This window comes from Dromiciops gliroides, chromosome 1 (genome assembly GCF_019393635.1).
Source record: "Dromiciops gliroides isolate mDroGli1 chromosome 1, mDroGli1.pri, whole genome shotgun sequence".
In the NCBI taxonomy this organism is placed as follows: Eukaryota; Metazoa; Chordata; class Mammalia; order Microbiotheria; family Microbiotheriidae; genus Dromiciops; species Dromiciops gliroides.
Genome location: NC_057861.1, coordinates 273,321,509 through 273,346,754, shown reverse-complemented (window position 1 = coordinate 273,346,754; position 25,246 = coordinate 273,321,509).

Sequence of the window (25,246 nt, the reverse complement as noted above, 5' to 3'; positions counted from 1 at the left end):
AAGTGAAGTTAAGTGATTTTTTTAATTTTTTTAAAAGAAAGATTGTAATTTTGAAATTGAACATCATTTTAGAATGCTCTCTGTCATTTTACAAAAACCTCATTAATGATTACACACAAGGGATAAGTTAACTCCTATTGGAGGAGCTCCCCAAGGGATTAGTTTAGAAATCATGTGTTTTATACAAAAAAGTGATTTTTCATGAATCCTTGGTTTTATTTTTCATATATATGCTCAGAATCATGTTGACCCTTAGTTGTGCATGTGCCAGACAGGCCTCTGAGGAGACCTATTTTTTAAAAGTGGGAACAGAGGCTGAGTGATTTGACCAAGCTTGTGTGGATAGTAGCAAAGCCAAGACTACAATACAGATGCCTTCATTTTCAGTTCAATATTCTTTCTACCAAACCAGAAAATTTTTTGGACAGGGCAAGTGGAAGAGTCACTTGAGTTTCAGGGAAAATATTTATTCATTCACTGCTTTGTTTTTCCCCCCAGCCTTAAATAATCTTATGTTTCCAGATTTATAGAGAGTAATTTTGGGTGGAGCAATAAGCATTAAGTGACTTGTCCAGGGTCACACAGCTAGTAAGTGTCAAGTGTCTGAGGCCGGATTTGAGGTCCTCCTGAATCCAGGGCAGGAGCTTTATCCACTGTGCCACCTAGCTGCCCCTGAGAGTATTTTTTAGAGAGAGTATCTATTTGTCCTGAAGACATATTTATAAAAGCTCATGAGTTTAGATTAACTGAAGAAAGATCAGTGAATAGAATAGGATCTCATAAAATTTAGGAGCTTTCCCTCCTAAACACTTCCATGGCAAAATGGAGTATCAGAATAGGACTTAAGAATTCTAATTTGCCTATAAACAGATAATATTTTAAATTTAAAATAATTTATTTTTCTTAATTAAAGTATGTACGTGTCCCCCAATTTTCTTTTTTACATTAGTAAGTAATTTGCCAAAACTTTTCTTCATAAATATTTTAAAACTGAGTTTCAACCCAGCACTGGTTAAATTATTAGAAACACTGAATTAGTGAAGCATGAATTAATAAGGTTTCTATTGTACCTGTAATGATATTTTCCTGTTAGAAAAGATGCCAAAATCCTACACTGCTGCCATCTGCTGGTTGAATATAGATACAAGCTAAAATGTTAGAGAAATGTTCTGTCTAGTTATTTTTTAAACAAAACTCAAATGTCATTTTTAAATTATCCGCTATATGAAGAATTAGTCCCACCAACATTCAAATCCTGCCATAGATTTAAGACATTGTCCTTAAACTAAATCACAAAACTGTTGGGACAACTGCCTACAAACTATAACAACAGACCCACATTTATGACACAAAAACACAAATTTAAATATAGTCAATAATGTGTTTCAGTATAATCCAGAAGACAGTTTCTGCCATGATATTAAAACCAAAACTCTAAAAGAACATACATTGATGAATAAATATTCTGCCAAAGGAACCCTGGTCTAATAAAGCATCAGTGTAATAGGCAAGAGACCTGGGTTCTAAACCTGACTGTGCCCCATACTGGCTATGTAACCTGGGGCAGGCAAATTGATTTCTCTGTGTTTCAGATTCCTGTTCTACAAAATAAGTATGACAATGCCTGTTTACCTCACCTATTTAAGAACAACATATATGAAAATGCTCCAAAAACATATGATTCTGTTATTACAAAATTATTATTATCATAGCTCTGAATAGCAACACCATTAGTCTCTCATTCATCCCCTCCCCCATAATAAAGAATGTGCAGTGGATGGTGGAGGCTAATCTTGAATCTCCAAAATTGCAAAATCTCCTCATTTTCTCCCTGCCTTAAATGCCAAAACAATCCTTCACTTTGCTCTGTTACCAAGTTATCCTTGTTGCTCAGTTACTTTGAAATGTCTCCTCCTCTGTGCTTTGCATATTTTAAATGGCATGAAATCAGTTGGAGATAACCCACAGAGTGAGGAGCTAACAATGACACATGGAGAGAATAGAAAACCATCAGCCCTTGGACTCATTTCAGATCCTAAAGCAGCATCCTTCATAGTTATAATTAAGAGCAATGTCGATTATCCAGAGGTAATCTTCCTCTAACCTCAATGCAATTGTCTGATGGAGAGGCACATATTGTTTCTTATCATTCTCTACCTTCACTGGGCACTGCAAAGTAGAAGCAGGTGAAAAGTAGCCAGTCAAACACTAGCTTCTGGTGTGCCCTTGAAGAGAAGAGTCGCTTCCCAGGAATGAACACAACTCGGCAGCTGGGCCTCTTACACCCTGATTTTCCATCAGACTAGGCTCTGCTCATATTTTCTTTATGAACTATAGTATTTTTTTTTCTTGGTAGTGAAATGGCATAAAGTTTTCCTCATTACAGGTGTGGAAAGTTGTAGGTGACAGCTTTATTCTTCCCCACTGGGCAACATGCTCTGAGTCAATCACTCAAGTTACTAGTCAGTCAATATCATTCATCACTAATGGTAATAAGTGATAGCCACATAGTGTTCTAGTGTTTGTAAAGTGATTTACAATCATTATCTGTTTAGAGCCTCGAAATACCCCTGTTGGAGAAACCTAAGGGATGTAAAAACAAAAGATACCAATAAAAACCTAATTTTAAGAAAGCATTCCTAGGGCAGCTAGGTGGCGCAGTGAATAAAGCACTAGCCTTGGATTCAGGAGGACCTGAATTCAAATCCAGCCTCAGACACTTGACACTTAACCAGCTGTGTGACCGTGAGCAAGTCACTTAACCCTCATTGCCCTGCAGAAAGAAAGAAAGAAAGAAAGAAAGAAAGAAAGAAAGAAAGAAAGAAAGAAAGAAAGAAAGAAAGAAAGAAAGAAAGAAAGAAAGAAAGAAAGAAAGAAAGAAAGAAAGAAAGAAAGAAAGAAAAAGAAAGCATTCCTGTCAGGTGGATACTATAGGCACCATTATCCTTATTTTACATATTAAGAAACTGAGGTCTGATTTGCCAGTGATCATAGAGCTAGTAAGAGTCAAAAGCAAGATTCAAAACTTCTTGTTCCTGACTTCAGATTCAACACTCTATTAATGTCAGTCAGTCAACAAGCATTTATTAAGCATCAATTGCATGCCAGGAGCTGTGCTAATCACTGGGTATACAAGAAAAGGCAAAAGACGGTCCTTGATGTCAGGGAGTTTATGGTTTAACAGTGATATGGAGATGTTTGGAACAAATGAAGACAAAGGCCTCGAGGATTTTACAATATAGCCAGTATATGTGAAAAAGCCTTAAAGATACAACAATATGTAAGTGAGAGCAATTTCATATAATATCACAGAGTCTTGGGAACTAGAAGGTATTTCAGAAGCCATCTAGCTCTATTTGTGGGGGACCAGACATACCTTCTACAACATATCTGACAAAGCCAGATCTTAATGTCAATCCCAGTAGTGCTGTCTCCAGAGCCTGATGAAAACCTGGATGAGGATACCTTTTTACATTCACACCAAAAGGTCCTGTTCTAATCTCTAGGGTTGGGTGATTGATTTTCTTCCCCCAGAAATAACACCAAGCTGTCTTTGAGATAAAATTCATACCCTTTTCTAATATACTTCTATAATTTGCCCTTCAAGTCTCTTCAAGTCCTTCTCCCTTCTTGGGAGGTTCTGTGACTGGATTCATGGTACTGTTAAGGGCTAAAATTCTAGCTAAACTGTCTAAAATATCTAATGAGTGGTCGCCAATAAATTATAAGCTTTAGCAAGAGTTAGACTTTTAAGCATTTATTAAGGAGAATAAGAATTTGGTAAAGAGAGAGAAAAAGGCCTAGATTTCTATCTATTAAAGGGAGAGCACATTTCTAGCTCCCTTCTCCACCAGAGTCCAGAGGAAAAGAGCCTCCGTCTCCTCCTTCCTCCTCCCACTAGTCCGCGTCACTTCCTGATACCAAAGACTCCTGGTCTTGCCCTCAAAGACCTTCGCTTCATGGGCAGAACTCTTCTACAGTTAGTATCCAGCAGGTGGCGTTATTCCAATCGTTACAGTGCCCCCTGTTGTTCCTCAAGAAACAAAATGTTTCCTTGACGGAACAGTAAAAAGAATATAATAACTATTGCTAACTAATAATATGTGAACAACAATATAGAAAAGGAAGAGAGGAAAGTTTTGTCCAGAGGGGCGATTTTTTTTTTTTGTCCTCATGAACCGACGCTTTGACATTGGTCTTGCAAAGGGAGGGCCTCTGCAGAGAGTACATATTACAGATGGTGTATATTATAACAGAAAGAGAAAAAAAAACAACAAAAACAAATCAAAACTGTTCATTTAAAGTCTCTGAAAGTCTTTTCTCAGATGTCCTCTAGGTGTAGTCGTGGAATGGAAGTCTTTTCAGGGGTTGAGGTATGGATGCTGGTAATCAGCCAGGAAATTTCCTACAAAATTGAGCTTAACACAACTTTAAAATAGCTTTGTCAATAATAAAATCAAACAATGAAAGTTCTCAAAAACATGTCTAAGGGAATACAGAATCTTAGTTGTTACACATGAAACATATAATAAAACAAAAATTGAACCATTCTTTAAAATTATAATATTACTATAGTCCCCCCTTATGGAGGGTAATTGAGAAGACAATTGCTGTGATATTAATTTTTTAAAATAATTTTTATCTTTGTTTCATCACTTTTTGCATCATCTGCCTAATTATCCTCATGCCATTATGAGAAATTAGAAAATCTAATATAATTGGTAACAGGTGTCAAGGCCAAATTCAACACTGTATTTATCATGACACCTGAGATAATTATGGGGGTTACCATAAAAGAACAGAGAAATGATGGGATATGAGCATTCCCACACTTGAGCAATATGTACTGCCCATACAGTATGCCAGGCTTAAAATAGGTGGATGGAATATACGTCCATGCCACCGAACATATTGGAGGAAACTGAGTCAGACTTAATCAGATCCATGGGATTGAGATGTCCATGGCATCAGGCATATAGGAGGGAGCATAGAAGCCAGGTGTAGAAGTGAGATGGGTGGGATCAATACTTCCAGCCATCTGTACAATATTGTGGGGAAAAATAAAATAAAATATTAAACCAAGAGAATCCAACCTCAACATTAGTCAAAAGCCGTTCCCTCGGCCATACCTTGACTTCATGCATGTCTCCCCTCATGTGACAGTTCAGTGTCTGCTCTTGCATGTATTCCTCTTGTGATTGGATGGCATCTTGGCCAACTGGCATCTGATAACTCAGAATAAAGGCAATTAGTGTCTTAAATGATAAGTTCCCATAATCCAAGTCTCATATGGATTTAAAAATTGAGGATAATAAATGATTGCAAAAAATGTGAATACATCTTGACTCAGAATATAATATATAATTATGCAACAATTTCAAATAATACCTTTTTTTACTTAGTATACAATTACTTTTGTGAAAAATCAGAACATACTTAAATACAAGTTAAAGCACAACAGAATCTCAAAGAACTTTTTTTTTTTGAAAAAAGAAAACTTTTACAAATGTTCCCCTCTTTTTTTTTTTTTTGGGAATATGCTTATCAAAAATAATACTTCTAGAATCAATTTACACTTGCCATGGCAACCAATTTGCCAGGGAAATGCTTTAAAGAGTTTGATCAAATAATCAGTTGAGGAAAAAAAAAATAACAAAAACAAACAACTCAGAATATGGGAGCACAATACTCCTAGAATTAACATTGTATTATGAAATCAAAACCATGTTTCAAAATTAGATAGATGAATGAATAGAAGAAAATACACGTGGAATAATAAAAGACAATGAAATTCAAACTAGGGAAATCTAAATGAATATGAACTTAATATTAATAAGAGTATTACAAAATATAAACTTGATCGCATGACTATAAAAAGCTTTTACAAATATTCTCCTTGTTTTAGAAACTAAGTATAAGACACAATCTCAAAAGCATTAAAATCTCTATGAAAATAAACCTATACCATTAATTCCAAAATGTATATGTAATAGCATAGAAATCCTATGTAACCTCTGAACTGACATTAATAATCTGAGTGAATTCAGAACACTCTTGATTCCGATATCTAAAATCCCCAATACTCATATCAATACCTTGCTGCTTACTTCTACATTTCTGTAAAATATATACCCTTCCATGGCAAAAGAATCGGAGTCTTGAACTATGTTGATGATTGTCATTCTTATTCGGCTTAAGTTTTTCTTCTTTAACCCCTCTATATTGTCTGTCAGCCTTTTCACCATACAAATGCTTATAAGATTACTAATTAAAGACAAAAGCAGGTTAGCAAAATTATGAACAAAACGAGCATATCTGGAATTTAAAGGGTTTTCTAAAGTTGTCTCAGAAGCACAGCCAGGCTGGGGAAGGGGTGAGCCTGAAGCTGCAAATGCAGTTAGAGAAAGTTGAGCATGCGCATTAGATCTTTGGACTTCCCGGGCCAGGGAAGCAATGGGCTTGGCCATGGGAGGAGTAGAGGGTGGGGTTTGGAGAGGAGGGGAGGGACCAGAGCAATTAGAATCAGACTTGATTTTGAACTCAGGCCTGGATTCCTCTTCCCCCACTTGGCCTCCAGGTGCTAGGGGATTAAAAGCTTCTAGAGGGTGGGTCATTGCCTCCAGGCATGCAAAATTAAAGCAACAATTAGTGTTAGAACTGGGAAAAGCTGCAGGAATCTCTTCAGGTTTCTCTGAAAAAGCATGGTTGGGAGAGGGAGAGATATTTCCTTGTGTGAGTAAGTTGCTGGCTCTTCTAACAAAAATAAAAAGAAAAATAGAAAATCCACAAAAACAAAGCATTAACATGATCTTATCTCCCATTTGTCTGGTTAAACAGACTAAAATCAAAAATAGGGTAATTAGGGAGTTTAAAAGGTCCATTCGAAAAAATTTAAAGGAAAACACAGCCAGTACACCAGTACTTAGCAGTTAAAGGGAGAGGGAGGGGAAATTTCTTACCCAACCAGAAGATCAGAAGACTGAGGGTTAGCTTTCCTCTTCGTGGTCAGCCATCTGTTAAGGGCTAAAATTCTAGCTAAACTGTCTAAAATATCTAATGAGTGGTCGCCAATAAATTATAAGCTTTAGCAAGAGTTAGACTTTTAAGCATTTATTAAGGAGAATAAGAATTTGGTAAAGAGAGAGAAAAAGGCCTAGATTTCTATCTATTAAAGGGAGAGCACATTTCTAGCTCCCTTCTCCACCAGAGTCCAGAGGAAAAGAGCCTCCGTCTCCTCCTTCCTCCTCCCACTAGTCCGCGTCACTTCCTGATACCAAAGACTCCTGGTCTTGCCCTCAAAGACCTTCACTTCATGGGCAGAACTCTTCTACAGTTAGTATCCAGCAGGTGGCGTTATTCCAATCGTTACAGTACTTAGTGCTAGTTTTGGATAGAAAACTCTCTTCCCTCTTTAATTTCATAATCTTAGGGGTGATTTTTTTAGATTTATTTCTATTTATTTTTGTTTTAATTGCTTTTCAATATAGTTTTTGCTTGAAGATCTCTAGGGAGGGAGACCTACTCCCTCCAAGAGAAAACTGTTTTATATTTGAAGAACTCTAATTTTTAGGAAGTTCTTCCTTATATCACGATTAGTATCTTCTTCTTTGCAATTTCCCACTAATTACCCCCTTGTTCTGCTTTGCAGTGGTAATCAGACCAAGTCTAATCCTTTCAAATTCTTTCACATGGTTACCTACAAGCCTTAACCTTACCTCAAGTCTTCTCTTCCCCAAGCTAATCATCCCCAATTAGTGAAAGGGTGGACATGTTTTTAAGTTGCCATATGAATTATTCAACAAGCATTTATTAAGGGGGCAGCTAGGTGGTGCAGTGGATTGAGCACCGGCCCTGGAGTCAGGAGGACCTGAGTTCAAATGCGGCCTCAGACACTTAACACTTACTGGCTGTGTGACCCTGGGCAAGTCACTTAACCCCAATTGCCTCACACACACACACATACACAAACCCAAGCATTTATTAAGCACTTACTATGTATCAGACCCTGTGTTAGACAATGGATATACAGGAAAACAAAAATACAACAGTCCTTGCCCTAGAAAAAACTTACACTCCACTGGGCAGGGGAAGGGCAGAAATGCAAAAATGTGTGCAATCATTTAAATAAGCACAAAGTACACAAAAAGTAAATACAAAGTAATAGGAGAGGAGTACTAGCAGCTGGCAACATTAGGAAATGTCTAGAAGGTGACACTTCAGCTAAGCTCTGAAAAAAAAAAACAAACTAGGAATCTAATAGGCAGAAATGAGCTGGGAATTCACTCCAGACATGGGAAATGAGCTGTGTATGCAAGGTGAAATGTTTTGCATGAGGAATAACAAGTAGGCCAATTTGGCTAAGACATATTATAAGGTGTGTGAAAGGGAGTAATGTATATTCGATCTGGAAAGGTAGACTAGAGTCAGATTGTAGAGGGCTTTAAATGTTGAACAAATGAATTTAGATTTTATCCTAAAGGCAATGAAGAGACACTAGAATTTCTTGGACATAAGAATCACATGGTCAGATGGGTGCTTTAGGGACATCTCTTGGGCACCTTTGTGGAGATAGGTTAAAAAAGGGAAAGACTAGAGGATGAGGCAAACTAGGAGGTTATAGTTTAAATGAGAGATGTTGAAGACTTGAGCTAGGGAGGTGGTTCTTTAAGTACAGAAAAAGGAATGAAAGTGAAATATGTTGTGTAATTAGAACTGAGAAGATTGGCAACTAATTCAACACATGGGGATGAAGAAGAATCAAGAGTTTCAACTTAGAGCTAGCAAACCTAAAGAACTCAAAGGGCTTTAGTATACTTGATAGAAATAGGAAAGTGAGGAAGAAGGGTGTGTTTGAGGACATAGATTATTTGGGGGGGCATGTTGAAATTGAGATGCATATGCAAAATGCAGTTGGAAATACCCAATGGGCAGGTCATCTCAAACTCAAAATGTTTGAAATTAAACTCATTATCTTTCTCCCAAAATCCTACCTTTTTCCAAATTTATCTATCTCTGCTAAAGGTCTCACCATCCTTCCAATCTTCCAGATGCATAGCATCAGCACTTATTCTGGACTCCTCATCCTCCCTCACCCTACATATCCAATGAGTTATAAATCTTAATATTTATATCTCCATAAAATTTTTCATAATTGACCCTTTCTCTCTGCTTACACAACAATCATCTTAGTTTTCAGGTTCTTATCACCTCTCATAGATTATGGTAACAGCCTCCTAATTGTTCTCCTTGCCTCAAATCATTCTCAACTGTAGCTCATCCTACCCACTACTGCTAACGTGATTTTCCTTAAATGCAGCTATGACCATGTGACTTCTCTACTCACCAACTCCCATACCTTCCTATTGCCTCTAGGATATACTATGAACTCTCCTGTTTAGCCTTTAAAGCCCTTAACTTGGATCCAACCTATCTTTCTACCCTCATTGGACATTATTCGCCGTCCTACTTTCTGCAGTTTAGTTTAACTGGACTTCTCTCTTTCCTTCCAAATCATACTTTATCTTCTGCCTCTGTGCCATTCCCCATGACTGGAATGCACTCCCTCCTTATCTCCACTTCTTTGAATTCCTTTAATCCTTTAAGGTATAGTTCAAGTACCATCTTCTACATGAAGCTTTTCCTGATTCCTCCAACCATTAGTGCCTTGTATCTAAGTATGCATACCCTTTGACCCAGCAATTCCACCACTAGGTCTGTATCCCAAAGAGATCATAAAAAAGGGGAAAGGACCCACATGTACAAAAATATTCATAGTTTCTCTTTTTGTGGTGACAAAGAATTGGAAATTGAGGGAATGTTCATCAATTGGGGAATGGCTGAACAAGTTGTGGTATATGATTGTAATAGAATACTATTGTGCTACAAGAAATGATGAACAGGTAGATTTCAAAAAAACCTGAAAAGATTTGCATGAACTGATGCTTAGAGAAATGAGCAGTACCAGGAGAACATTGTACACAGTAACATCAACATTGTGTGATGATCAACTATGATAGACAGCTTCTCTCAGCAATACCAATGATCCAAGACAATTCCAAAAGACTCATATTGGAAAATGCTACCCACATCCAAAGAAAGAACTATAGAATCTGAATGCAGATCGAAACATACTATTTTCACTTTTTTGTTGTTTTTTGTTTTGTGGCTTTTCCCTTTTGTTCTATTTCTTTTTTCATAACATGACTAATGTGGAAATATGTTTGCATGATTTCACATGTATAACATATTAAATTGCTTGCTATCTTGGAGAGGGAGGGAGGAAAAATTTGAAATTCAAAATCTTATAAAAATGAATGTTGGGGGCAGCTAGATGGTGCAGTGGTTAAAGCACTGGCCCTGGATTCAGGAGTACCTGAGTTCAAATCCGGCCTCAGACACTTGACACTTACTAGCTGTGTGACCCTGGGCAAGTCACTTAACCCCCATTGCCTGCAAAAAAAAAAATGAATGTTGAAAATTATTTTTACATGTAATTGGAAAAATCAAAATACTATTTTAAAGAAGTTCCACTCATTAGTTTCTCTGCTTTTTGATGGATGAAATTGTTATTTAGGCAAATCAAGAAATTATAAGCTGCTTGTGAATAAAAGAGAGAAAATTCCAACCAACAGGTGTCCACATAATTGAAGACTCCCAAGACTACTGGATCATGCCTATGTCATGTCTGCCTCTGACACTCACTAGTGATGTGACCTTGTATATGTTACTTAATTTGTCAGTGACTCAGACTATTTCATGAGTCTTATCTATTAAGTCACAAGGGAGATGTAGTTGTAATTTATGTTTGTGGAGGAAGTTCCCATACCAGGACCTCCTTACACTTAGGAAATCACAGTTTCTTTGAGTATTCCTTTATTAATAATTATCATTTGTTATGTATCAATGCTGTCCTAGGGAACATGCAAACATAATTAGAAAGCTATTTTAATAGCACTGAAAAAGAACTAGAGAGGAATTATTGTAACTGTTTGGAAATGTCAAAACCATTCTCTCAACAGACAATAATAATGACTAATGTTTTATAATTTAATAATAATGTTTAGAAGCTTCTGTGTTAAAGATCTTTATGAGGTAGATAACCACCAGAAAAGATATTTTTGACTTATTATAATGATCAAAGGAGCTGCCTTAAGATGGAAAGAAAATTAAGTGACAGATCCTAGGGAAGGAAGCTGATCACTACTTGATCATTGACCTACCTTGTATGTCAGTATTTTTTTAAATCCTGGAATTTGGTTTATGGACAACTAAGGAGTTGGTTTATAGATTTATAGATAACTAAGAAAGAGTAATGCATTACCTTCTAGTCAACATGTGTAGATGAAAAGCTCAAACCATATCATCCCTGCATCACCTAAGTTCATAGAAGAATGAGAACTATAAGGGCAACAAGGTAATGATTATTTATCTAGACTTTAACAAGACATTCAACAAAGCATTATGGGAAAAGCCATAAATAGCCTATAAATGCATTGCTAATGTTCAGTGCAACATGGTGGATAACTAATGGCCCCTAGGAAGCCTAAGACAACTAGTGTTACCTTTTATTATTGTTGTTCTCCAAATAGCATGAGAGATATATGAGCTACTAAGTGAAAAACAAGGTTTGAGACTGAACAAAAAGCACCTAAATTCTGGAGGAACACAAAGGATAATGGGGGGCAATGGAGGAAGACAGAAGGTGAATCCATGAAGAAAATATGGAGAAGAGTAAAGAAGCTTGTCTTTGAAGAAAAGGAGAGCCAAGGAAAATTTCAATAACTCTATGAATTATCACTTGTTTCATTTGTCCCCCTCCCTAATGACACTGAACTATTGAAAAATACTCTCAATTTGACCCTTCAAGCACTTGTTTCTCTATCCAGTAGACTTTATCTTCCTGATTGGTTGATTAAAATGAGGGCAAAATACATAGCTGTATTATTCTTACATGCCTTTCTTTAATCTAATCTACCAGGTCCACTTCTCTATAATGGCAATAGATTAGAGTCATCATGGTTGTTAGAGGAGGAGAGAAATTTGGAGATAAATTTCTCCAATTCTCTATTAATGAGGAGATTGCGGTGCAAGGAATCAAAGTGACCTACCCATGCTCACACAGAAGATAAGCATTAGGGGAAATTGATTTTTTTAATTCTAAATTCAGCTATTGTTTCTATTCCACCATAGTGTCTTTGGATTACCCCAATAATATTTGTATTTGAAGGAAATGTTTGTAACTTGGGCTTATCTGAGTGTTTCCATATTAATTTTTGATCATTGATATCAGCCGTTCACTAGGCATAAAAGTAAAGCTAGTAGATCTCTATTTTCAAAAACCATTCTCCTCCCCACCCCTTTTTCTTTGCTAAAGGATCAGGATAATTTTAACCCTCCTTTCAGCTTTTAAACATATATACACTCTATGAATTCACAAATTAAAGGCAGGATAAAACCTCTAACTCTGAGGTTCTGGAATGTATTTTTATCCAGAATGGAAACTATGATCATGGAGAAATCAGTTTGGCTACTAGCAATTATAAAGAAACGAGGTCCAGTCAAATACTCTAACTTCATAAAGAAGGCACAGTAGACCGGAAAGAGAAGTGAATTTGGAATCAAAAGGCATGAGTTCAAGTCCAAGTTCTGTAGGCAAGCCCTTTAACTTCACTTTCCTCATCAGTAAAATGAGAGTAAGAGACTTGTACTATTCACCTCACAAGGTGGTTGTGAGTTTGTTTTTTGGGTTTTGTTATTGTTGCTCTAAGGATTATATAATAAATTTGAGAGACAATGTGGCATAGTAGGAAATGTGTTGGATTTGGACTCAAAAGTCCTGGGTTCAATGTCATTGGTGCATTTTATTATCACAAAAGTATAAGCTGACCACCAGCCTAAAAGGTGGTGAGGGAACTATAACAGATAAAGTTCATGACTGATTGTCAAGTGAGTAATGTCAGTTTTGCATAGAGAACAAGTGCCCCTATGAATGGGGATAGGATGAAAGTCTACCTTGATGCCAGACATGACAGCCAGAGAGTCCAAAGGGCACCAACGGACTGCTATCTCTTCTGTGGCCAGAAGGAATGCACTCTGCATAAACCACCCCTCACTTTTTTGTTCAGTTGTCATACCAACACCTGGGAAAGAACCTGGAATCATAATGGGGAGTTGACAGAGAAAGATGCTTTATAACCTAGATGCTAAATGCCCTCCATCAATATATGTCAATATTCATCCATATTAATGAACAAACAGTTCGTAGAATTGTGAATCTGGAACAGGAAGGGACCTCAGTAGCCATCTAATCCACATCCCTTATTTTTATGGCTGAGAGAAGTGATAGCTCAGTAAAAGTAAATATCAAAAGCAAAATCTGAACCCAGTCGATGCTGAAGCTAATGCTCCTCTCACCATATAGGTTCTGCATCTACAGGGGGTCAGTCTCAAACTTGGCTATAGAGGAATCCTTTTCTAGTGTTATGGTTTTCTTAGCGTTTTCTACAGAAACTGGCTAATAAGCAGTAGGTAGATAATGAACCATGTGGCAAAGGACATTTTCTAAAAGTGCAGCTGCTCAATTCCAAGAAAAGCTTATTGTTACAAAACAAAAACAACCACATACTCGGGGTCTGATAAGTCATAAAACGTTAAAATCTACCTTTTCAATGAGTAACAAATAATTTCTGCTTCACCTAATAAGTGTGAGTAATTGTTACAAAGGAACCCTTCCCTAGCCAAGTTGTAAACAAGAAAGGATAATAATTGATCCAAAGATCAAAGTCAATAGAGGTGGGTCCAGCTACCAGGTCATGAGATCAGCCTCCTCACTAAATATCTTTAGGTAAGTAATTAGAAAGACTTTTGGTGAGTGCATCCTTGCTTGCTCTTATGGGTCTAGAAAGTCAAGGAATAGTATTTTTTTTCAGTTTATAGCACCAATTAACATACATGCTGCTAGTTATTATAAACATTAACAAAAAATATTTCTTTTTAGTAGTATAATTGGAATTAGAATTAATGGGATCAATTATCATCACACATAAATTTGAAAGAATATTTGAAATTCTGGATGTGCTTCTTTCTTATTATACTCACCAAGGACGCATTAGCTAATACGAATTTCAATAGCACATACATCTACTACCATCTCTTTCACACCTACATCCACTCTCTGATTAGCTCCCCAAACAATGTCCCCCATTATCCCTACTGACATGATTACACACACACACACACACACACACACACACACACATTTGAGCATCCCAGTCTCATTCCTCACTGGTTAAGTTTGCAAAGCTATAGCAATAGCACAATTCCAGGCACATGATAGCTACATTATAATATTTTTTCCATTTCTTTCATTTATTCTCAATTTTCAAGATAAGGACTTTGATAATGCAACTTTAATAAATGCTTTTAAAATTCTTCAGATTTCTTTCTTGGTCAAGTTGAAGCTCATTTTGTGTAGACTTAGATTATATCTTTAGGTCCTTTGGATTGGAAGATTGCATACTTGCACATAATATGAAGTACTCAATGGCTTCAATTCAGTTTACCTGTCTTTGCTTCAAATTGTTTCTCTTTTTTGTAAACCCTGGCCTTGAATTCCTTTTTTCAGTCCAGCTAAATTCAACTTTCTTTTTTTAGACTTGAGGGCAAGGGGGGCAGATGTTATCATCATTATTCAAAATGTATATACCTCTTCACATTTGCAAAGTACTTTACAAATGTAAGATAGCAAATCCTTTCACTTAGGACTCTGAGGAGGGCTGTCACAATGGAAAAATCGGTTATTTCACTGGCAACCATCTCCCCTTAGAGAAACTTGCTAATGACATTTCTAATGAGAGCAATCACAAAAACCTTCCTCTTTGTGTCTATGAGAAATCATTCCAAACTTCTAAGACATAAAAAAAAGCTTTAAGTATGCTTTAAAAAAGCTAAATTTGTTTCTAATTTATCCCTCTCCCTAAAATGTGTGGTCCAAAGGCCATTCCAATAACACATTAATGATGTGTTTTCTGCTCTTCAATTTTAGTGATGGCTAACCTGAAATCAAGCTTCCACTTATTTTCCAGGTGCCAAAAATGATAGGAAAATCTGTTGGATGGACTGCAGTTTTAAATCTTAAGTGAGGTTGACAATTTCTGTTTCTGCCACATTGTCTTTCATTAGCATCACTTCTAAGGTCATAGCCTCATTTTTCCCCATGCATCTATTTTTGGAGAGTAGAAATTGTTTTAGCAGTGATTTTGTATCCTAAAAGTTTAACAATCTGCTTAGAGTGTAGAATTCTCATTATTAACACAATTTCCTAATGATTTAGGACACTATATATGCAATTTAAAGAAATATCATCAAATATTTTGAAAAATGTTTATTATATAGAGACTCTGCCCTTCTTCCATTTCTTCCCTCATTCTCAACAGGACTCTTCCCCTCCTTTATTGAGGACATGGCTAATTATATCTCCACACCATCTCCCCATTTTACCAGTGTTAAGAGGTTCAACATCAGAAGCTACTATGCTTTTATCAGAAATGACATTTAAAAGAGTTATTATCATCTCCTTTGCCACTGTATCCTAATGACCATGAGACCTCTTCATTTGACTTGCAACTTTTCTCATGCGGTGTCTCCTCCATTAGAATGTGAGTTACTTGAGAAAAAAAAAAATTTACTTTTCTATTTATTTTCCCAGTACTTAGCAAAGTACTTTGCACATAGTAAGTACTTAATAAATGCTTTCATTCATTCATCATTCATTCATACATTCTCTTCTCTCCAGTCACATAGTCTTCTCCCTAGTTCAGGATCTCATTTCCTCTCACCTAGATTATAGCTACATTCCTCTCCTGTTTTAGGTTACTCCCCACTCAAATCTGTCCTCTAGACAGAAACTAAATTGCTCTTCCAAAAGTTCATATCTCACCATGTCATCTTTCTACTAAATAAATTCCAGTGCCTTCCTAGTATCTCAAGATCAAATATCAATTTTTCTTTTGATCCATAACCAACCTTTCTAGCCTTATTACATATGACTCCCATTCATTAACTCTAGGAAATATTTATTTATTAAGTACCAACAATGAGCACTATGCTAGGTGTTGGGAGAAGATATAAAATCAAATAAAATATAATTCCTCATCAAGTTTCCAATTTCATCTGGAGATAAGACGCTAAACACAAATGAATGAACTCTGCTGGATTTTATGATAAATGTATTAAAGTGGTACAAAACTAAGGACTGTATTCAGTCTGAAGGGAAAGGTCTTTAGCAAGAAAGGGGTTTGGGGAAGGTTTCAAAAGAAGGAGGTAACATTTGAGTTGACCTTTAAATGACTGGTAGGAATTCAATAGGTGAAGAGATGGAGGGGCCTCTTATCAGCCTGAGCAAATGCTTGGAAGCAAGAAACCAAATAATACATTCATACTGGAGAATAAGTTGCACGAAGAGGAGCAATATGAAGCTGAAAAGGTAAGTGATGAAGGTCCCTGAATGTCAGGCAAAGGAATTTTAAACTTTACTAAGGAGGCAATAGGAAGCTATGCAGATTTTGGGAAAGAGTGATGAGATGAGACTTATATATGAGAAAGACTTGGCCAGCAGTGGTATGAAGAATAGATTGATTGAAAGATGGAAAGGATAGAGGTAGACTATCTGACAGGAGATTACTGTCATGGTCTGGGCACATGGAAATGAAGATCTATAGTAGGGCTGTGGCAATAAGAAGAAAAAGGAGGGGGCAAATGTAAGAACTGTCACAGAGATCAAATCAACAGGATTTGGTAAGAAAAAGAGCTTCCCATGACTTTCTATTTACACCCTTTGAGCTACTCCTCTATCTTTCCTCTATTTCAATGTCAACCTTGTTTAAAAGAGTTTCAAACTGCTTCTCTTTCCACATGACCCACTTCCTCTTCAGTCTCTTACAATTGACTGAGGCCACTCTCTCCAAGGACATCCATAATTTCCTAATCCAATTTAACAGACTTTTCATGGTCATGCTCCTTGACCACTTGGTAGCTTCTAACACTGGGGACAAACCATCTCTTTCTGTATACCTTTGCCATCCAGTTAATAAACAAATTTACCTCCAAAATATTTCCTGGCTTCTATCCCACCAGAATCACTGACTTTTAGAGTTGCAAGGAATTTCAGATGCCATCTAATCCAGTCTATTCCCTTTCCCCTAAAGGATCCCATCTACAACATATCTAACACATAATACAGCAGCCTTGGCTTAAAGACCTCAAATGATGGGGAACCCATTGCCTCCTGAGGCAGCCCATCCCCTCTGGTATAGTTCTAATTGTTAGGAACCTTTTCCATTGCAAGCCAAAATGTGCCTCCTGGCAACTTCCAACCATTGATCCTAATCATTCTGACTTCTGGGGCCAAGTGGAATAAATCAAAGGTTTAAAGACAGCGATCCTGTTCCTCCCTAAATCTTCCCCACCAGGCTCAAAATTCCATTTCCTTCAACCAATCCTCATACAACACAAACCTGAGGCCGTTCACCATCTTGGATGCCCTCCTCTAAACACCACACAGCTCATCAATATCCTGCCTAAATTGCCCAGAGCTGAACAGAATATTCCTCCTGTGGTCTTACCAGGGCAGAGTAAAGAGGGATCCTACGGTATTAGAGCTTTTTATATATATATGTATGTGTGTGTGTGTATGTATATGTATGTATGTATGTATGTGTATATACATATGTGTGTATGTATATGTATAAATGTATGTGTGTATATGTATATACATATGTGTGTATGTGTATTGTGTGTATATACATATATATACATATATATATATATATATACATATATATAAAACTCTTTTTTTTTGGTGAGGCAGTTGGGGTTAAGTGACTCGCCCAGGGTCACACAGCCAGTAAGTGTCAAGTGTCTGAGTCTGAATTTGAACTCAGGTCCTCCTGAATCCAGGGCCAGTGCTCTATCCACTGCGCCACCTAGCTGCCCCCTTATATATCACTCTTAATGCAGCCTAAGATTGAATTAGATCATTACTGAAAAGGCGCATGAAGGGGATGCTGAGAAAAGAGCAGATTCTTTTTTTTTTTTTCAAACTGTCCTCGGTCCTTAAAGAAGAGAATTCAGCTGTTGAATTCAACCAAGTCTTCTGTTCTGAGAAGCCTGAAGAGGCCCACTGGCCCACCTCAGTCTCTGTCTTCTCTTCCACAGCTCTGGTTTTCTTTCAGTTATTCCCTGAGGTTCATCTTTTCAGTTGTTTTTTTTTTCTTCTGTCAATTGCTGCCCCTACTCTGCCAATGCTTTCTAGTTTCTCTTCTTAAGTGCAGGCTGTGCTGAGCATGCTGCCTCTATACTCATTTCTCTCAGACAGCTCATTCGAAGGCTGTCAGATCACATCATTAATTCACATAGGTCTGTCAATAGCACTTTTGTTACCCTTGCTCTCAGTATTAGAGTTACTTTCGTGTGTCTCATATGCCTTAGAAGAGTGTGAGATCCTAATGAGTTAGAACTATATCTTATCTTTTCTGTGCATTGTAATTATTTACTAATCATTTATTTGCACATTAAATTATTTAATTGAAGTATTGAAGTGACTAAATTATGGCATGATTTATTTAGAAATCATGGAAGAGGGGGCAGCTAGGTGGCACAGTGGATAAAGCACCAGCCCTGGATTCAGGAGGACCTGAGTTCAAATCCGGCCTCAGACACTTGACACTTACTAGCTGTGTGACTCTGGGCAAGTCACTTAACCCTCACTGCCCTGCAAAAAAAGAAAAAAAGAAAAAAAAGAAATCATGGAGGAAATCAATCAAGAAGCAATCATTAAGTACTTACTACATGCTAAGCACTGTGTTGGATGCCAGGTAAACAAAAAGAAAATAACCCTGCCCTCAAGGCAGATATATTCCACTGGGTAAAAATAAAATGCACATATAATTATACTTCTTATATATCTACACTGTGGCATTATTCAGTTGAGTTCTACAAAAATAAAATAAAGCAACAACACCACAAACATCTAACATAAGTCACAAAAGTTTCCCTGTGTAACACTCTTGGTCATCAGTATTGAGTGTGAAGTTAGCTAACCAGTATTTGGTCCTTTCTGCTCCCTTATCTTTGATAAATAGAGGAGGAGTTAAATTCTTGCAAGACAACTTCTTACTTTCCTTACCATCTTTCCTTTTTGACCCCTATGCCCCACCCCCACACACACACACACCCCAACTAGAGATTTAGTCAGTCACACCCTGTTATAACAATTAGTTTTCTGCTTAACCTAGGGAAAATACTATAGCCCTCAGGTCCACACGATCAATTTCTCTCTGTATTTAAAGAGCTTATATAAAATGAAATAAGTAGTATAATCACAATAACCCAGAGCTCCCAGTTAGGAAAATCCCCAATATTCAAACAGGTTTTTACTCTTTACCCTAATTTATTTATTTTTTATCTTTAGCTAACTCTTAGTCTTTCTATATTTGAAGCAAGATCAGAATACCAAAATACTTTAGCAAAAAAAACAAGGAGAATATGCCAGTTACTAGATAATCACAAGGAGAAATTGGGAAAAGAGTCCTTGAAGAAGAGAGGTTCAACTATTGACTTCAACCAGGTCTTCTACCTGAAGAGTTCCAATGGCCTGCCTCAGTCTCTCTGTCCTCTCCCACAGCTCTGGCTTTCTTTCAGTTCTTCCTTGAGGTTCATAATTTCAGTTTCTTATGTAAATTGCTGTCCCTGTGCTGCCAATGCTTTCTAATTTAGCTTGTTATGTGTACCCTGGGCTAACAATGCAAAACTGCCTTCTTTCAGGCAGCTCTTTCAAAGGTTGTGTGTGTCTCTTTTTTAAAATTGTAAGGTGTGGGGGGCAGCTAGATGGCGCAGTGGTTCAAGCACTGGCCCTGAATTCAGGAGTACCTGAGTTCAAACCCAGCCTCAGACACTTGACACTTACTAGCTGTGTGATCCTGGGCAAGTCACTTAACCCCCATTGCCCTGCCAAAAAAAAACAAACAAACAAACAAAAATATTGTAAGGTGTGACTCAAGTTCCCCTTCCAGCTCAAAGTTCACAAAACTCTAAACTGTTTCCAATGCTTCAAGGAAATATCCCTCTAAACTACAAATCGTTATCAAACTCCTATTATATCTAACTTGAACTATTATATACCCATGTCTGCCTACTTGCTTACTCCTTTGGCTACCAGAACACCTCCACATCTTATGTAATTTAACAGGTTATGGTGTCAGTGAGTCCACTGTCATTTACAATTATTTTAAGGTAGCCTCTTAAACAATTGCCAGGTCAGTCATAGGGTCCATATTTCCAAAAGCAAACCAAAAAGAACATGTCATCAGAACCCTGTCATTACACATGTCAATTCCAAATGATTTGCTAACCATCTCCTAAAGCTCATTTGAGAAAGTTTGCCAAAGAAAAAATTTCCCATTTTAGGTAACAAGTAAGCTCTAGATACCCTTCCAGCTGTTTGACATGGGGATTTCTGGGTTATCACAGCATCTAGAACTAAAATGAGCCTTAATCTATGTAACAGAAGTCTCAAAATGTAATTATTGTCCAGCTACAGGAAAACAAGTAGGGAAGCATAGCACAATGGGAAACAAGTTCTTAATTTGGAGTCACCAGGACCTAGATTTGAATCCTTGTTCTTCAGTTTAATGCCTGTACAGCATTAGGCAAGTTGTAGCATCTCTGGACTTTATCTATAAAATGAGGGATTTGGACTTGATGACCTATTTCCAAGGTCCATACTAGCTTTAACACACAGCCTCCAAAAATGGTGCCCCCAAACATTAAAACAATGCGATAGTACAGGAATCACTTCCCTAAGAATTCTTGGCTCACAATCTATGTGTATCCTAGTTCCTGAGTTACAGTATCCAAGATTTTTTAAAAAAAGTTAATCATATTATTTTCTCAGAAAGGATTGATATCCTATTTTCATCTCTGACACATGCAAATCAAGTTACTCTATTAGGTTCTCACAGAGCCTTGCTGACAAAATTATGCAGAGACTCTCCCTTATCCTAGCAAAGAAAACATGACCAGGTCTTTCTCTCTCTCTCTTTTTTTTTTCCTTTTTTTTTTTTTTTGGGCAGGGCAATGAGGGTTAAGTGACTTGCCCAGAGTAACACAGCTAGTAAGTGTCAAGTGTTTGAGGCTGGATTTGAACTCAGGTACTCCTGAATTCAGGGCCGGTGCACTGCACCACCTAGCTGCCCCCAGGTCTTTCTCAAAATACTTGAGTGGCATACCTGGGAATCCATAATAAATGGGCATGAACTTTGTATTGTTTGCTCCCAGCTCTCCATTCACCAGCTCTGTTCAATTTCTAAATGCACACTCTTCAGTATCTATTCTTATTCAAATATCATTTTGTCATCATCTTACTTCTCTGCCTCAGTGTCCCTAAGAGCCCAAGACTAACTCTTGCCCTGTAATTTTCCACACATATCATTTCCTAGTGAGAGAAACCTGTGGTCTCTCCCAATAACCTGAAAGTTTTCATCAACACTAAGTATCAATAGTCTGACACAATTGGTCAACAGTGAGACACATGTTTTTTGGAAACCAGTGCTTCAGTATATGGTTCACACACTCTACTTGCCCAGATGGGATAATAAGTGGATAATAAGCCACTTGAAACAACCAGCTAAGGGTAACAATTATACACTTTTACATATCAAAGTTAGCCCAGAATTTAACTTCAGGCTCAAACTGGTCCAGAAGTTGATGTCCAGTCCAGACTCTTTGCTCCAGAATGGGAGTTCCAGAGCTAAGAAGATTAACTCTCCTAGATAATTAGAACATTTTTTCTTATGGTCTAGTCTAGAAGTCCTATTCCAGGTGGGGAAAAGAAAGGTAAAAACCAAGAGTATGTCAAGGTGACCAGGGCAGAAGGTTGTTTAAGTCCATACAATTAGTTTTCAACATTAGGAGAGTGGATTATCTAGTCTGTGGATTATCTCATCACTTCTCCAGCTACCTATCTTTTGGCAGTTCACCCTGCACAACCACCACTACATTGATTGTAAGAAACTAGTTAGAGTGTTTGTGGGGTATGATATTAATCATTATTCTTTTCATCAAGTCTTGCATCTACTCTAAAAATCTTTCAAGAGTCCTGCCTTTATAATCCTTCCCCACAGCTTTACCTTTTCTCACATACACTTGCTAACAGTGGAAACAATGAAATAGTCCCAATTATAATTGCATCAAAAATCCACTTGCATTCAATTGTAATTTAAATTTAAATTCACCAAGTCTATGCATAATGAAATTGTACATACAAAGAATTCCATTAAATCAATCTAAAATGTAAAATATATAAAAGTTTAGAAAGTGTTTTGGCATTTACTTTGCAAGCATAAATCAGTATTTAGAAATATCTTATTTCCTCATGTAAAGAGAAATCTTTCACAGATGGACTCATATCTTGATGCACAAATTTATCATGATTAATTTAAAGACTAAAACTTATCTTCTTTTGTTGGTCAGGCAAAAGAAGATAATTCCAATGAAACTTTATAATTTAAAAGCAAATTCCCTAATTACCAAAGTCAGAGAACCAATAAATTTCCCATTCATATGCACAATTATTCTTTTTTTTCTTCTATAGCTCTCATGGAATTTCATCAAGTTTGGGGTTTTTTTAAATTTTCTGTTCATTGAAAGTCATTATTTAGTCATTCCCTCAGATACATATAGTATGATATGGTTTCTAAATCTCCCACTAGCTTCAAACATGCCCCATCTTCCCCTATGCTTTAAAAAAAAAAAAAAACCTTCACTTGACCTTATTACTATAACTCTCCTTTCTTTCATGGACAAACTGAATAAAACCTATAAAACTCCTAAGAAAATCTGATTTTTTTCAACTTCCCAATAAGATCAAAAGTAAAACAATGATGTTTATTATCACCAATAACATTCAATATTGTATTAGAAATGCTAGCAATAGCAATGAGAAAAAGAAACTGAAGGAATCAGAATGGGTATTGAGGTTAAAAAGAAGTATCTCTTTTTGCAGACAATATGATGATACTTGGAAAATCCTAGAGATTCAACTAAAAAGTTGGTTGAGACAATAATTTTAGCAAAGTAGCAGGATGTAAAATAAGCCTACACAAATCATCAGCATTTCTATAACTCACCACCAAACCCCGCAAGAAGAGATAGTAGGAGACACACTATTTAAAATAACTCTAGGCAGTATAAAGTACCTGGGAGTATACCTGCTAAATCAAACCCAGGAACTACATAAACTTAAACTTAATTATAAAATACTTCTTGTACAGATAATGTCAGATTTAAATAATTGGAGAAATATTAATTATTCATGGGTGGGCACAGCCACTATAATAAAAATGACAATTATACCTAAACTACTTATTTAATTTCATCATTACCAAGAAAAAAAAAGATTGTTGAGCTAGGAAAAATAATTTTTAAAAGGTTAAGAATATCAAAGAAATGAATGCAAAGATGCAAGGAAAATGTTTAGCAGGGCCAGATCTTAAACTATATTCTAAGGTAGTAATTATCAGAATTATCTGGTACTGGGGCAGCTAGGTGGTACACTGGCCCTAGATTCAGGAGGACCTGAGTTCAAATTAGACCTCAAACACTTGACACTTATTAGGTGTGTGACCCTGGGCAAGTCAGTTAAGCCTCACTGCCCTGCAAAAAAACCAAAACAAACAAACAAAAAAACTATCTGATACTAAGGAAATAGAAAGGTAGATCAGTAGAACAGAATAGAAATACACTACACAGTGGTAAATGATTATAGTAACCTTTTGTTTGACAAATGTAAAGATTTAAATTTTGGGGATAAGGATTTACAACTTGGCAATAGTTGTTGGAAAAACCAGAAAAGACTCTGGCAGAAACTGGACATAGATCAATATCTTACACCATTTACCAAGATAAGGGTCAAAAATAGATATATGACCTAGATATAAAGGGAGATATCATAAGAAAATTAGGAGAAGCATGGAGCATATTACCTATCAGACTTATGGGTAAGAGAACTTATGAATAAACAAGAGATAGAGAGCATTGTGAGATGTGAAATGGAAAATTTTGATTACATTAAATTTAAAAGGTTTTGTAAAAATAAAATAAATATAACCAAGATTAGAAGAAAGCCAGAAAATTTGGAGGAAATTTTTATAGACAGTTTCTCAAGTAAAGTTTTGATATCTCAAATTTAAAGAGAACTTTGTCAAATTTATAGGACTATGAGTGATTTCTCAACAGATAAGTGATCAAAGGAGATGAACAGGCAGTTTTGGGGTAAGCATATTAAAACTATATATAATTATATGAAAAATGCTCTAAATAATTACTGGTTAGAGAAACGCAAATTAAAACAATTTTGAAATATCATTTCACACCTATCAGATGACTAAATGACAGGAGAAAATAAGAAATACTGGAGGGGACATGGAAAAATTGGGCCACTAATATTACTGTTGGAGGAGCTGTGAACTAATCCAACCATTTTGAAGAGCAAACTGGAATTGTGTCCAAAGAATTCTAAAACTGTTGTACATCCTTTGACCCAGCTAATACCACTATTAGGTCTGTTTCCCAAAATAATCATGGAAAATTAAAAGAAACCTATTTGTTCTAAAATATTTATAGCAGCTCTCTTTGTATACAGCAACAAGCAATATTTTTCAAAGAATAGCTATGAATGACTAAGTTATCTGAGTATTATACTCAAATCAATACAAAGGACCTATGGAAGGAAAATACTATGCACTTCCAAAAAAGAACGATAAGTAGAGCGTGCATAGTAGGTTTTACGTATATATAGATATTGCTACAGATATACATATTCTATAGATATACCTATATCTATTTCTATAATCTCTGTCAAATGGTGACCTCTACTTTGTGGCGGGGAGGGAGGGTGACAGTTCGGAACTTAAAATGTAAGAAAAAAATTAAATATTTTTAAAAGTTTTTTTAGAAAAAGAAAGAAAAAGAAACTGCTCTCTGCAAGGTCATCAATGATTTCTTTAATGATAAATGGCCTTTTCTCACTCTTTATCTTTAGTCTCCTTTGTAAATTCATTATCTTAATCCCACATCTATGTAAAGGTATATTTAAGGCTCTGTTCTGGGAGCTTTCTCCTCCATTCTCCCTCATCTCATAATTCTACAACTTCATTCTCCACCTCATCCCCATTATTTTCTCCTTTATTCC